This window comes from Jaculus jaculus, chromosome X, assembly GCF_020740685.1.
Source record: "Jaculus jaculus isolate mJacJac1 chromosome X, mJacJac1.mat.Y.cur, whole genome shotgun sequence".
Taxonomy (NCBI): domain Eukaryota; kingdom Metazoa; phylum Chordata; class Mammalia; order Rodentia; family Dipodidae; genus Jaculus; species Jaculus jaculus.
The window spans coordinates 103,515,036-103,531,685 of NC_059125.1; positions in this window are offsets into that span (position 1 = coordinate 103,515,036).

A 16,650-nucleotide genomic window follows, 5' to 3' on the forward strand; every position below is an offset into this window, starting at 1 on the left:
AAGAGCAAAGCCCTAGTAAAGTTCTGAACACTTTGCCTAGAGGTGGCAGTCCACTCAAGAGGAGAGTACTCAAGGGCTTATTTTTGTAGGATTTCTAGGGTCCAGTTCTAGGGGCATAGTGTGGTCTTCTTGTTTGATTGACAAGTTTGGGTTATATTTTCCTCTACTGAATATGTTTCTTCACATTTTTTAATCATTTGTACTCCCAGTAATACATAGTCATATGATGGTAAATAAGAGGGTTTCCCTAGTTCACTTAGAGGACATGGTTTGCCTTTCTGCACATGTATCCAAAACAAGTCTAGAGTCAATAGTCCCCCTACTTTGCTGATCTCAGATCTATGTAAGAATGGGAATTGGGCTGGGGAGAGATGGCTTAGTGGTTAAGGAGCTTGTCTGAAAAGCCAAAGGACCTCTGTTTGGTTCCCCTGGATCCACGTAAGCCAGATGCACAAGGGGTTGCATACTTCTGGAGTTCATTTGCAGTGGCTGGAAGCCCTGGCGTTCTCTGTCTCTCTTTCCTGCCCTCAAATAAATAAAAATATAAATAAATATTAAAAAAAAGAATGGGTATGATCACAGAAAAGAGTGGTCACGAAGAGGAGGAGAAAACTAGTTCACTGTGTGGACGGGATGGACCTGCAGCCCAGTACAGGTGGAAGTTCCAGGTTCCCAACAGGTTTCTAGGTGTTTAGGAGAAGGGTGTGTACACTGCTCAAGCCCAGCTGTTTGCTGGGTGCCTAAAGTATTCCCTCTGCTTACCTGCCTCATTTTCACAGCCAAGCTATTATTACTCCAGCCAGTCATTTCCCATGGTTACCAATGCAACTCTATTGAACTTAGTTTAATCTTTATGATATCTGATAAGTGAGAAATAGAGTCCAAAGCCGTTTATGCTATTTAACCCAAATGCTTGCCATTCTAGTCCTACTAGAGACCACAACTCAAATTCCTTATTTCCTTGTTCATTCCACTTATATATTCAACATCAGTCTTCTGCTCTAGCTTCCTCTTCTGCCAAATGAGATAGTACAAGTTAATGAGAGTTCAGTGCATTTAAATATACAAATCCCAAATTAGACAAATATAGTCAAAGTACATGACATCCTGAGACTCATTCATTTATCCATTCCATGAAGTATTTGCATTCCATCTTCCCTGTATGTGCACACAAAGGAAATAGGCACTTTGCAACAATACAAGAGAGCAAACAAGCGCCTTCCTTGCAAAAAGGTACAGTCTCATAGCGAAGTTAAGACCTACTTCGTGACTCTGTGCCAAAATCTACAGCAAGTGAGGAGAAAAAAAAATAATAACACATTATAAGTGGTCAGAAGGAGAGAAACCTTCTCCAAGCTTTTCCATTTTTTTGCGGGGGGGGAATGCTGGCCATCAAATCCAGGGCCATGACTATGCTAGGCAAGTGCTCTGTCACTGAGCTACTTCCTCAGCCCCTTGGTTTTCTGAGACAGTCTTTCATTATGTAGCCCAGGCTGGCCTTGAACTCAATATCCTCTTGCCTTAGTCTTCCGGATGCAAGAATTACACTGCAACCACAACCATCAATCACACTGCTTTCATCAATGCTTCATATTGCTATACACTGTCTATTCTGCCTTCCCCACCACAAACTGCTATGAATAGTAGCTCTGTGAGCCTTAGTTTCATTTGTGACACTTGAAGGTTCATCTAGGTGGCCTTCATAAGTACTGCTTGGCCAAAATTCTATAACTATGACTTCCTATGTCATCATGGGCCATCTCTGCACTTAATGTAGGTTAAAATTTGTAATGGAAATTATAATCTCTTCTAGCTTTCTTTCCAAAATTACTGGGATGAAAAGTAATCTTTCCCACATGGAAGAAAGTAGTGAGCCTTGGGTACTGTGAGAGGACAGTGCTATAGAAGACCTTTTTCAGCAGAAGGTGAAACTCAAAGAGGAAGAAAAGTACCCCATGTGGTGGTGCACACTTTTAATCCCATCACTCAGAAGGCAGAGGGAGGAGGATTGCTGTTTGCTGTGAGTTTGTGGCCAGCCTGACACTACATAGTGAATTCCAGGCCTGCCTGGGTTTAATCAAGACCCTACTTCAAAAAAACAAAACAAGGCTGGAGAGATGGCTTAGAGGTTAAGCGCATGCCTGTGAAGCCTAAGGACCCCAGTTCAAGGCTCGATTCTTCAGGACCCATGTTAGCCAGATGCATGAGGGGGTGCACGCGTCTGTAGTTCGTTTGCAGTGGCCACAGGCACTGGCGTGCCCATTCTGTCTCTCTCTCTATCGGCCTCTTTCTCTCTCTCTGTCCATTGCTTTCAAATAAATAAAAATAAACAAAAATTTAAAAAGGAGGAAATGTGATGGTTATGGTTAAATTGTAATCATTTCAGATTATATTATCAGGAAGAGAAGATATGAAAAAAATTGATGTGAGTAGAGTTGCCTGTACTAAGGATTTTTCTGACTTATAAGAAAACATATGACTAGTTTAACAACAACAAAACATCATGCATATCTCAAGGTCACCTTATCTTTCTTCCTCTAAGAAGGCCAGTTTTTGAGCCTTGCCTCTATGTATTGTTTAGTAGTTACCACATTTCACTTTTTGTGAGTTGACTACATAAGCATAAAAACAAAAGTGTGAGAAAGACTACAAGAAAATCAATGGAACTGGAAGTGATCATGTTAAACAAAATGAGCAAAACTCAGAAGATAAAGGCTGCATGATTTTTTTGTCTTATATGTGGGTCCTATATTCTGTGTACTTGCAGAGTATAATATTGCTAACATGAAAGTAGAAGAGGTCCTTATGAAGCAACCCCACCATAAGCTCTGATTCTATTTTCATATATTGAGTGAGTGCGGTCTAGTTAGATCTGTTTGTTTCTGTTTGGTTAAGAGCTAAGTAGTATGAGCTATAACTCATGGTGGGCAACTCTGATAACGTGTTCACAGTTTTGCTTGTCCTCGTGTTTCCTGTAGTGCCAAACTACTCCATTGCAGAGTAAGCCAAGGTATACATACTTTCTCACAAAATATCATAAACAGATTTGGGAACTTAGTGTACCCGATTTCTCATGAAATATACTCAGTACAATTAAATATATTCCACATTTTTAACATAAAATGTTGTTTAGCACCCTTCATTAGTTTATATGGTTTTAATTTAATTATGAATTGAAAAGTGCTCTGCATCTTTAGTCTTCACTGTGAAATATGATTGTAACAGGGATGATTAGCAAAAGATAAAGCTATTTGTAGCAAATGTCTAGATCACCAGGAAAGCATTGATAATTGTACCATAATATCTTAAAGATTACAAAAATGTTTTCCTTTCCCTTAGCAGACCATATCAAACTCATCTTCTCTAAAAGTTTTGTAGTAATTTAGAATGTCATCTCTGATGCATTGCTTTGGCCTACAAATTGTTTACCAAACCAACTACTAATTTCTTTCCTACGTTTGCCCTTTTCACTTTGTATGAAATGTGCCATGCAAAACTGTCAATCATCAATGTTTCTATCTGATAATATTAAATATTTTTACCTTAAAAAAAAACAAAAAAAGAAAGTAGAAGGGGAACTAATAGGTAAGATAAAGAGGACAAGCAGGAGGAAGAGAAGTAAGAGGGGGAAAGGAGAAAGTAAGCAAAAATGACATGCATGACACACTTGAACCAAAATGTCATTATAAAGCCCATTGTTTTGTACAAGGAACATATGAAAATAAATCTTTTAAAAAGAAAAGATATCCTGACTATGGAGGTGTAACTCAGTGGTAGACCACTTATCTAGCTTGTGTAATACTCTGGATTTCATCCCTAACATATTGCAAAACACAAACAAACAAGCCTACTCCTCTACCCTTGGCAACTTCCTCCCCTTCCTGTCTCTAATCCATCCATGTCTTGTACCCTTCATTGCCCTAGACTCTTTATTCTGGACCCTTGATGCTAAATTGCCCACCCATGACCTAATGTACTACAGCATATCTATCTTTGTATTTAGGCATTTGTATGTAATCATTGACTATGAGCTCTCTCTCATTCGCTCTGTCTCTCTTGGACAAGATGTGGATCTTAGTTTCACTGGTAAGATATTTGAGCTGATTTTTTAAAGGGTACAGGAGTTTGCTGGGGCATGGGGTAGGGAAGTAAAAGGAAACATTATTCTGGGCAGGGAAACTATCTATCAAGTCAATGGGGCATACAACTCCGGATATATTAAGGGGCTCCTGAAGTGATTAATTTTCCCTAGGGCATAGGGAAAGGATTACAGGTCATGTTGGAAAAAAAATCAGCTGAAGACAAGTAACAGAGGGTTGTGTATGCCGTTCTAAGCATTTGGGTTTTATTCATCATGTTATAAGGAGCAATCAGGAACTTTAAGCAGGAGATTAAAAACCAGATTTTTATTTTAGAAAAAATGACAGTAGCCAGAAGAATGGTGGCTTGGGGAGGAAGATGATCAACTGGAGGATGACTTTTCAGGATATGATTACAATAATCCCAGAGGCTAAGCAGCAGCAACAAGACTGAAGAGAACTCGATAGCTGGGCACGTATGTGGGGGATGTAGGAAGTAAGTGATAAGATTCAGTAACTGATTAAATGAGAGAGATGAGGAAGAACGTTTCTGACGCAGTTCATGGGTTGGGTGGAAGCATTTCTTCAAAACAGGGAACACAAGACAACTGTGGCCTGAGGGGAAAGTTATGGGACACATTGTGGACATGGGACATTGAAAGGAAAAGTGTCTCTTTCAAATTATCTTACATAAACTGAACCTTAAAGAAAGGTGAACACTTTCTAAGTAGCTTAATGAGAAACTGCATAATTCAGCACAACTAATAAAATGGAAAATTGCATTCATACTATCCACTTTATTTTTCAGAAAGAAATCTATTCTGTTTAGCAATCTTCATTAATTTAAAAAAATCAATTTTAGAAACTAAAGGTTTTATAAAGCTGGAATGACTATAGAGAAAAAATTACATTATTATGACCATATTAAGTTACTCATATAGAGCTTTTTAGCAGAGTTACATGAAATAAGTTGGCCAGATTTTCATGTTGTGTTATACAACCTTGCCCCCCACAAAGACTTAGAGCCAACTCAATTAGCTATGATGATGGAAAGGAGCATAACACAAGTAATTGAAAACCACAGAAAAGTCAAGACTTAATGGGTAAATCCCAGGAAAACTGTAGCCCAGTATATCTCAGCAGAAGATGCAAATGTACAGGTGAGAGCCTTGATGGAAAGATTGTGATCTAATAAGCAGGTCACAGAGAAGAGTGTAGGAAACATTATGATAGTAATGAAGCATAAGTTTGAGATAAAGATTGTTGTTATCACATAGCTGTTATCACAAAGACCAACAAGTAAAAACTGAAACATAATAGTGTATGCATGTTAAGTAGAGTGGTTATAATTCCAGTATCTGGGAAGTGGAAGCAGATGGATCAAAATTTCAAGAAGAGATGGCTTAGCAATTAAGACACTTGCCTGCAAAGGCAGAGGACCCAGGTTTGATTCCCCAGAACCCACATAAGCCAGATGCTTAAGGTGGTACATGCATCTGGAGGTTATTTGCAGAGGATGGAGGCCTGGCATGACCATTCTCTCTCTCTCTCTCCCTCCCTCCTCCTATCTTTTCCTCTCTCTCTCTCACTCTCTTTCAAATGAATAAATAAAAATAAAATCCATTTTATTTTTTTTTAAAACCCTCTACTGTATAGCTACTTGGAGACCAGCCTGGACTACATACATGAGACACTGCCTCAAAACATAGTAAGATAGTAAATAAAATAATAGTAAATGAGTAACTAAAGAAACAAGAACAGGCCTGGAGAGATTTTTTTTCAGTGGTTAAAGGAACTTGCTTGGAAAGACTGACAGCCTGTGTTCAATTCCGATGCACAAAATGGTACATGCATCTGAAATTCATTTACAGTGACAAGAGGTCCTTGCATGCCTATTCTCTCTCCCTCTCTCTCTTTCTATCTCTTTCTCTCTCTCCCTGATAAATAAATATTAAAAAAAAAAAGAAACAAGAAAGTCAGGCATGGTGGCACATGCCTATAATCCCAGCCCTCAGGGGGCAGAGGTAGGAGGATTACAGTGAGTTCGAGGCCTATGGAGCTGAGGCCTACAGCTGTGACAACTGAGTGGGAGAGGTAATCATGCTGTGTCTCAGAAAATACAGAAACAAAATGGGAAAGACATGCATGATGGTGCTTGCTAACTGCCATGATTTTCTGCTAAAGTGCTCTATCTTTACATAACTGTAAATCATTTATTCATACAGGTATTATCAAAAGTAAAATAAGCTAGACCTGATGGAACAGACCTATCATCCTTGCTACTTGGGAAGCTAACACAGGAAGATCATCAATTCAAGGCTCCAATGTGATAGCCTGACACAACATTTAAAAAAAAAAAAACAAAAACACATGGCTTTTAAATTGTTTGGTAAAAATAAGTACATAATTTTAATTTAAACTGTACTTGATATTTTCTCTTTTGTTTAGGCTTTCAACAAATAAGATGTTTATAGACACCCTTTGGTTTCTTTAATGATCCAAACAGGCTGACAGATTGCTCCTAAAGTTTTTTGTTGACATTTGATTTATTTCAAGGTTGTTTTTTTGTTTGTTTGTTTTTGCCTTTAAAAATAAGATTTAACTAAAGCCTACCATGAGCTAAAATTATATATAAACAGGCCATAATTTGTTACATGATATCATAAATATAATTACTGAGTTTTTGTTGTAGGCCAACTTCAACCTACATAGAGGCTTATTGAAAACAACAAAATTCCCATTGAGGTGATGGCTCATAATTTGCTAGGTATTTTCAAAGATTGTAATGTCCTGTTACTTAAAAGGAGGAGACAACTGTCCTCACCTTCAGGCCAGCCTGCCTCAAGATGAAAACAAATTTGCCTTAGTTAAGCTTTTTTTTTTTTTTTTGTTTTGTTTTGTTTTGTTTTTCGAGGTAGGGTCTCACTCTGGCTCAGGCTGACCTGGAATTCACTATGTAGTCTCAGGGTGGCCTTGAACTCTCGGTAATCCTCCTACCTCTGCCTCCCGAGTGCTGGGATTAAAGGCATGCGCCACCACGCCTGGCTGCCTTAGTTAATCTTAATAAAAATATTTCCAGCCGGGCGTGGTGGCGCACGCCTTTAAACCCAGCACTCGGGAGGCAGAGGTAGGAAGATCACTGTGAGTTCTAGGCCACCCTAAGACTACATAATTAATTCCAGGTCAGCCTGAGCCAGAGTGAGATCTTACCTTGAAAAAAAAAATTCCAAGTGTTCTAGAGGTATTGATAAAGATTATCTCCAAAACAGTTTTCATAATTTCACTTAATTTAAAAGTGCATTTCTTAGAGTTTCTTAATAGGAGATAGTTCAACGGGTTATATAAAATTTATAGGTATATATACTGGTATTATAAAACAAATCTGGTTGTTAGGTAGACATGAATACTAAGGAGATTATAAGTTTTTCTGCTAAGGCTGTTTCTCTACAAAATTCCAATAATAAGAGAGTTAATTGACCATATAAAGCTAGATGTGGTGGTTTGATTCAGATGTCCCCCATAAACTTAGGTGTTCTAAATGCTAGGTTCCCAGCTGATGGAGAATTGGGAATTAATGCCTCTTGGAAGCAGTGTATTGTTGGGGGCAGGCTTATAGGTGCTATAGCCAGCTTCCCCTTGCCAGTGTTTGGCACACTCTGTTGCTATTGTCCATCTGATGTTGGCCAGGCGTGATGTCCACCCTCTGCTCATGCCATCGTTTTCCCCTGCCATCATGGAGCTTCCCCTCAAGTCAGTAAGTGAAAATAAACTCTTTGTTTCCCAAAAGCTGCTCTTGGTCAGATGATTTCTTCCAGCAATGCAAACTTGAGTGCAACACTAGACTACTTGCTTCTAATAGGATTAATCAATTTGGTGTAGTTTCTCCTAAGTCTTATAAGAAAGGTGGTTAATTATGGCTTGAAGTGAGATGGTGAAAGGAACTAGGAAGGAATCTTTCAAGGTTGAACATAAAATACTTATTAATTTTTTTTTGAGTGAACCTTAGATCAAAATGTTAAAATATGTGGATAAAGGTGTGTGTATGTAAAGAGGATATAAGATATCTAAAAAGACCAAATTTTACATAAAATTAATTTCTTTTGGTACGAAACCAAAAAAGCTAACTTTCAAGCTAAATACAGATGAACACCATGCCTAAAATTAAGGATTTTTCAATTGTTACCAGACTCGTAAAGAGATCTAAAGTCTTATATAGCGATACAGACTTAATATAAATTCAGCTTACATTAGACACAGATGATGTTCTATGCTATGTGAGTCATAAAGTCATAAACATAGATGTAATTCGCATTCCTTGGAAGTCTAACCAGTATAGACATGGACAAGACCCTATCACCTTGTGTATTACAAATGGATAAAATAAATTTCCTAGGTGAAAACAAATAATTTCAAAATAAAAGAAGAAATGTTAGGTTGCTTAGCTCTCTGCTCAGTCTTTTCCTTTTGCTTTTCCTTTCCGGTATATGCTGTTTAAAGTCATTTCAAGCTGAACTCTGAAAAAAGAAATGATGCCCCCTTTATCTCAGACCCCATACAAGTTTAAGCCATATGTCCCCAAGACTCAGTCCAGAGACAAAATAGCCAGTTGTCTCTGACATGGAAAGAAGAGTAACAAACAGCATAGAACCTTGGTTGTCTATATAGTCCCTTTTTTTAAACACCTCAAGTCACTTGTGTTTAATGAAAGTTCTCATTAGACATACAGGTCAAATAGATAAACTGAGTCTAGGTATGTAATCAGGTTATAAACTCCTATAAGACAAACATCAGACTTACCTAAAATGTATATCAGGATAGAATTAGATATGATAAAAAGACATCAAATAAGTGATCCTTCTCATTCTCTCTCTCTAATATTAACAAAGAGTAGCATCACTGTATGTAAGGTAACAAAACCAAGAAGTGACTTTAAAATGGTACCCTTTAATCCCTAGACCATTCTGAAACATTCGCAAATGGTCCCAGAACCCTTCCAGAAGGACATTTAGGCTGTCAAGACAGGAGTAAAAGTGGGACTAGTCATACTAGGGCCTATCTTGCCAGTGGCACTGCTTATAACCATGATGTAAGCTATGCGCAGGGCTAGAGGAATACTGAAGGTACTCGGGCTTAGGAGCTGGCCTATTCAGGATGAGCACAGATATCCTATCTTGGACCTTATTTGCTCCAGGAGGCACATAGATCATGCTATGTGTCCCATTTGATTGGCGAAAATACAGAAAAATTTCGGTGGCATGTCTGTTATGGGGGAAACCAACCACTCCCTAATTGGACTGGAGGCCTGCTCCATGAGAGGGAATACATGTCTGATACTGAAAACTTATAACAGAGGTAGTCATGAGCCCTAGGGATGTAATGTCTGCTGCTGTCTGGCTAAATGTATATACTATGCTCACCAAACAGCCCAGTAAGCACTTCTCTTAATGTTCCTACCCATATATTAATGCTACTCTTGTTTTTGGTTAGAGAAGCTTCTCTTTCAGATGGCAGTGACCTTGAGATGACTCAGAAGGCACCCTGATGCTGAGAAGTGACAGAGGAGTGATCGGCACTGAAATATCTTGATCATATCTTCCAAGGCTCAGGGTCCATTGCAGAAGAGGTGGCAGAACGAATGTAAGAGCCAAAGGAAGGGTAGGACTCCTTACAATGGCGCCTCCAGATACAAAATGGCCTGGATATCCATGACCTCACAGTGCCTGACACTACCTACACAAGACCATCGTAATAGGAGGAAAGGATGATGACTTCAAAATAAAAGAGAGACTGATTGAGAGGGGGAGGGAATATGATGGAGAGTGGAGTTTCAAAGGGGAAAGTGAGGGGAGGGAGGGAATTATCATGGAATATTGTTTATAATTATGGAAGTTGTCAATAAAAAATAAAAATTATAGAAAAACTAATTTCTCCTCCCAAATCTGGTTGGAGGGATTCCCCCTCTTCTACAAAAAGATGCAAGCCAGTATTGGGCATAACCTGACCCTGGACTCTTCTTTCACTTTCTTCAGCTTTGTTTCAAATGGGACAATATACCCCAAAAGTCTATGCTAGCCTGTCTCAGGGGAAAAAAAAACAGGCTCATTTAGATAACACCAAGAAAACAAAAATTTCCTATTAGTTTTCTCCAGAGATAATTTTCTAAAGAGATAATTAAAAACCATACTAAGGTAACTCCAGATAACTTGGAGGAATATATTTTTCCTAAAGATAAATTTTTAACTCTGTCACCACCTGATAGTCATAACAAATTACAAAAATTGGTATCCAAACCAGATAAAATCTTCAAACAGTTACTCCAGGTGACAACTTCTGTTTATTATAATCAGAAAGCCACAAAAACAACTGAAAAGTAAGAGTTTTTTAAGTCACCAAAATATCAGAATGGTAATGAATATTGCTCAGGGAAAGGCCCCTTCATTACAACATTTAATTGGATAAAATTTAAAATATGTTTACTTTATGCCAAGGTTTAAACCAGTATAAAAAACTGAATGTTTTCTTTTTTTTGGGGGGGGGGGGGTTGAGGTAGGGTCTCACTTTAGTTCAGGCTAACCTGGACTTTTCTATGTAGTTTCAGGATGGTCTTGAACTCATGTTGATCCTCTGCCTCCTGAGTGCTGGAATTAAAGGTGTGTGTCACCACGCCTGGCAAAACTGAATCTTATAGTTAAGCCTCCACTCATTAACAACTCACTGATGCTAATTTGTTATGATTTAAAGGTTATGAAAACTACTTTAAGGCTCTCAATAAAATAAATTAGCTTCCTCTATTTATCAAGGTTTTAACTACTGAAAAAACTGAGTCTTAAGATAAAGATTCACGCCCGGCATGGTGGTGCACACCTTTAATCCCAGCACTCGGGAGGCAGAGGTAGGAGGATTGCCATGAGTTCGAGGCTACCCTGAGACTACATAGTTAATTCCAGATCAGCCTGAGGCATAGTGAAACCCTACCTCGAAAAACCAAAAAAAAAAAAAAAAAAAGATAAAGGTTCATACATAAGTGTTTAATTTCCAAAAATGAGATATTCATGCATAAAGACATTGTAACTTTAAGGATATCTCCTGTTTTATTTATACTAATTCTATCAAGTGGTGATCACTAGGTTTAATCACTAAGGTTTAAGTGATTTAATTTCAGTCACTATAACCTTTATCCTCCTGTTAGGCAAAATATGTTGGGATACTTTGCCTAAGCTTTATCAATTTTAAGTCATGGGGAAGACATAAAATTGTTTTATGTTAATAAAAATTCTGATGATACCTAAGATCAATTACTAGCCAAGATTCACCTAAAACATTGATTGTCAAATAGTGTTTTCTTTTTCAAATCAGATTTGTCAAGGATTATATTAGAGCTTAGCTGTTTGGGCTGAACAATGACCAGACTCTGCTCTATGTAAAGTAACTGTCACATTTCTGACATCTCAGGTCCAGTACTTACATCAAAATTAACTCTTAAGACAAATCCCCTGCTTTAGAGTATAGCCTCATGCTCAAACATTGATCTTCATCTGAAAAAAAAAAAAAATCAAGCTCAGCTCTGTGGGTTCTGTTTCCAACATTCCCTTTGTAATTTGTACCCACACAGGTATCTGAACTAATCAATGTTTTCAAACTCAGGTGCCAAGACTTTATGCTGTCTTTCTTGTCTTTTGCTGACAATTTATAGGTTAAATTAATTGGTTTAGATGTATATTATTTTCAAGCCTGGTAACAGGTTCTGACTATATTTATAGCTACTAGATATTCAAGGGGTAAGATGTGCCTACTTTCTATGTGTTAGATATGTCCAAGACAATTTAATTTATAAAGGTTAAATAAAATAACTTTAAGAAGCTTGGGCTGGAGGAATGGCTTAGCGATTAAGGCATTTTCCTGCAAAGCCAATGGACCCAGGTTTGATTCCCCAGGACCCACGTTAGCCAGATACACAAGAGGGCACACTCATCTGGAGTTGATTTGCAGTGGCTGGAGGCCCTGGCGTGCCCTCTCTCTCTCTTTCCCTCTTCCTCTCCCTCTGTCTTTCTGTCTCTCTCCCTCTTTCTCAGTCAAATAAATAAATAAAATTTTTAAAGTTAAAAAAAGATAACTTTAAGCTCTTGTGCCATTCTTTAAGTAGATATATTTCAGTAATCAAATGTGCTATATGTGTACATACATCCAGATTGGTGTAACTTCATTTCTAAATGTATTAATAACCTATGTAAAAACCAAAGCCAATTAGAAACATCAGAACTAAAAGGGCAAATATTTTGGCCTATACCCCATGTTATGAGGCCACTAGAGATAATGGGATACTTCAACTCTGGTCCCTGGTAAGCCACTTATCTTCCTGATCAGAAAGGATATGGATCCAGGAGTGGTGATGCACACCTTTAATCCCAGCACTTGGGAGCACAGGTAGGAGGATTGCCATGAGTTCAAGACCTCCCTGAGACTATATAGTGAATTCCAGGTCAGCCTGGGCTAGAGTGAAACCCTACCTTAAAAACCAAAAAGTGAAAGGAAGGGAGGAGGGTACTGAATTGTTTGATATTGTATGTATGTAACTACAATGATTGAGATGTGGAGGTAATATGATGGAGAATAGAATTTCAAAGGAGCAAGTGGGGGGGAGGGAGGGAATTACCATGGAATATTTTTTTATAATCATGGAAAATGTTAATAAAAATTTTTTAAAAAGTAAAAGAAAGGATACTGAGACCCAAAAACAAAAATCAGTGTGCATTCTCAAGCATCTAAAACAGGATTCATGACTAAAAAACAAACAACAAAAAAAAAAAAAACAGTCCTGACTAACCAAAAAAGAAAAAAAAAAAAAACTGCTTGGCAACACAGCCCTAACTCATCCTAACAGACAATACCAGTATCAAAGAAGCTAGAGGGCTACTCCTGGGTCCTTAAAGTCTCCTTTGAACAGTCATTAGTGACCTCTAAAATTAATCCTTTCTTAAATTCTGGATATCTGTGTGGTCTTAAACACTCAGAAAAAAAAATGTGTAACCAAAAAAAAAAAAATCCTTAAATGTATAAATGGCCTATTAAGTAACATAACAGTGAATTTCCAAGAGAAAAGCAAACAAGGCCTTAAGACATGTTGGACTCCTCTCCAATAGTTCTAATTCTATAATTTAAAAAAAAAAAGAGTGATTTTCAAGCCTAAGATATATGTAGATGACTCTGACCAATGGTTGCTTAATTTAAGAATTCCTTATACTGAAAACAATGGTAAGTCCCTTCTAAGTTATGTCAGGACATCATTAAATAAGTCCTGAGGCCAAAAATATATTTGTACAGCCCTTAATGACACCCATTGGCTCTATAGTACCCACCTTTGGCCCAGGACAAATTTTAAAAGGTACATTCTGAAAGGCTATTATACAAAATATAGTATATTCACCATTATCAATGTTAAATGTCGTGTATATATTCCTGACAACTCTGCTAATATCTTTTCTGTTTTACAAACCATACAAAACAGATTGAGACCATGTCAGACACTACTGTACTATTCAATGAACAGTTCTAAAAAAAAAAAAAAAATCTCAGTCACCTCGTGCTCAGATGGTCCTGAGATAATCCCACTCCATCTTCCTGGGTTTCCTCGAATGCTCCCCAAGGCCTAAAAGTTCATTAAAAAAAGATAACCCTAAGGTGACCAGTTTGCCATGTGCTCACTTCTCATTAACTCCTTGCTTTTATCCTTTCTCCCCAACATGCTCTTCATACAATACAACATGCTCTTCATACAATACATTTTCAGAGTCCTTTAGAGTAGAACTCCCCTCTGGGAGAGACTCTCTAACTGCCATATTTCTACACCCCCATTCAGCTGGAAGTAGTTCAAGATGTGATGTCTGAAGACAGAGTGTCTTCTCATGAAAGGAGGGAATGAAAGGGGGGGGTACTGTTAGGGAGATTAGACCCCTGAAAGTAAAAAAGGCAGGAAAGTTTGCAATTGCTAGAAATCGAAGATGATCTGACTTTTTATCTCTTGCCTAGCTCCTAGACCTGTTTTTCCACAAACAAGCAGGATCCCCCTGGGAAGATGGTCTTTCATAGGATTTAATCATGGTGGTTGGTCAAGTTCAGCCCCTAGAACTTGGTGCCAGGGCTAGCTCTTCCTGAGACAGCTCCTGGCCCCAACCAAACAGCTGTTCCCCTAGTTCACCTGAACTGGAAGACAGCCCACCACTGTAAGGTTATAAACACCTTTGCAAGGGGAGGGCAGGCTCTATGACCAAATTGTGGCCTCTGTGACTGGCTTGATTCGATTCAAGTTATGGTTTTGTACATCCTCCATGTTCTAACAATGTTTCCTTTTATTTTGTGGTTAAATGATGTCCCATTGAATAGGTACAGGACATTTTGTTTGAGGGTGAAGGATTTAAAAATCTAGTTGCCAAACAATAGGCTTGATAGCTCCATAGAACTACGCCAAAACCAGACTTGCCTGTGTAATCTGTTCATCTGCATCATAATACCTACCCTCACAACTCTGCATTTCATGACTGCCTTTCAAAACCTGTTATTGAAAATTGCTAGTTAAATATCTTAAAACTTTGAATAAGCACACATCACCATTGATATGATGTTTACAGAGGTACAGAAGAACACTAGATAGTGTTTATGGATATGTAGTAAAAAGACATAATGGGCTGGAGAGATGGCTTAGCGGTTAAGCGCTTGTCTGTGAAGCCTAAGGACCCCGGTTTGAGGCTCAATTCTCCAGGACCCACGTTAGCCAGATGCACAAGGGGGCGCATGCGTCTGGAGTTCGTTTGCAGTGGCTGGAAGCCCTGGCGCGCCCATTCTCTCTCTCCCTCTATCTGTCTTTCTCTCTCTGTCTGTCACTCTCAAATAACTAAATAAAAAAATGAACAAAAAATATTTAAAAAAAAAAGACATAAAATGGGATGGAGGGATGGCTTAGCAGTGAAGCGCTTGCCTGTGAAGCCTAAGGATTCCAGTTCGAGGCTCAATTCCCCAGTAGCCACGTAAGCCAGATGTACAAGGTAGCACATGTGCCTGGAGTTCATTTGCAGTGGCTGGAGGCCCTGATGCGCCCGTTCTCTCTCTCTACCTCTCTCTCTTCTCTCTGCCTCTTTCTCTTTCTATATATATATCTGTCGCTCTCAAATAAAATTTTAAAAAGAAATACTGTGTGCATAAGAATGAAAATCTTCACCTTTGGGACCTCTGCAAACAGTAATGATTTTTAGGAGGCTATTCAGAAATGTCACATCTATTAGTGTTTTTTCTTTCTTTCTTTGAAGTCTGTTCTTTTTTATTATTATTAGTTATGGACATACCCAGTATGTAAACAGCACTTGTTGGTACCATCCTTACCCTCTTTCCTGCCCCCCTCCAAAGGTATCCTCCTCTTTGCAGATGCCAGTCAGACCCATAGGGATTGTGGGTCATGCATTGTTGAGGGTAGCCATCAGTTATGGGAAAGAGGCAATGTCTCTGTGCATAGTGTCCCAACTTGTGGCTCTAACAATCTTTCTGCTCCCTCTTCTGAGAAGTTCCCTGAGCCATATTGGGTTCCTTTTAAGTCTACTTCAGTGGTGGGCTCTTAGGAGCCTCTGTATCTCTGTTAGTGTTTTTAATAAATGCTATGAAATTGTAACATATGAAAAATGTAGAAATTAAAAGTATTGTTGAGGCTAGAGAGATGGCTCAACGGTTAAGGCACTAGCCTGCAAGTTTTAACAACCTGAGCTCAATTCTCCAGTACCCAAGTAAAGCCAGATACACTAAGTGGCTGGAGGACCTGGCATGCCCATTTTCTCTGCAGCCAAAGTGGTGGCATATGCATTATCCCAGTACTCAGGAAACTGAGGTAGGAGGATCACGGTGAGTTTGAGGCCAACCTGAGACTACATAGTGAATTCCAGGTCAGCCTAGGCTAGAGTGACACCCTACTTCAAAAACGCCAAAAAAAAAAAAAGTGCAGTTATGTAATGAGCGCTGCACCTGTTAAAACTTTTGACTCTTAAGCTGAGCCTGTTTGTTATATTTAAAAGTATTTTTCCAGCTCTACAAGGACCTCAAGCAATTAATTTGCCTTCGAATTCCCTTCCAGTTGTAAAATCCTATCAAAGCCAAAATAAGTTAGAAGGGACAAAATAACTACAAGTTACACTGTGCCATTTGGCATTTCATGTCACTTTAATATATAACACCAGTATGTAAAGGATTGTGTTGCTTGAATACAATAAAAGACAATTTAATGTTTATGGGGCAAGTCTGACCTTTCTCTTCCTCAGCCACCTTTTATCCCTTTCTTGAATTTCTGCAAAACAGATCAGGTGTTGTGCTAAAGGTTCCCACAGAATCCCCTGTCTCCTCCTACTGAAGGATGACTAGATTGTGAAAAGGAACCTGGGCTCCTAGCTCTGTTCTGGTGCTGCGCATGCTGCCCTCTACTGCTCAAAGACTCCGTCTGCAGGTGGCCAGCTACTCTATTCTTTCCCTCTATCAACCTCGGCCATTCACAATTTCTGAAAACAAGGTACACATGTGAAAAATTCTTCAACATTTT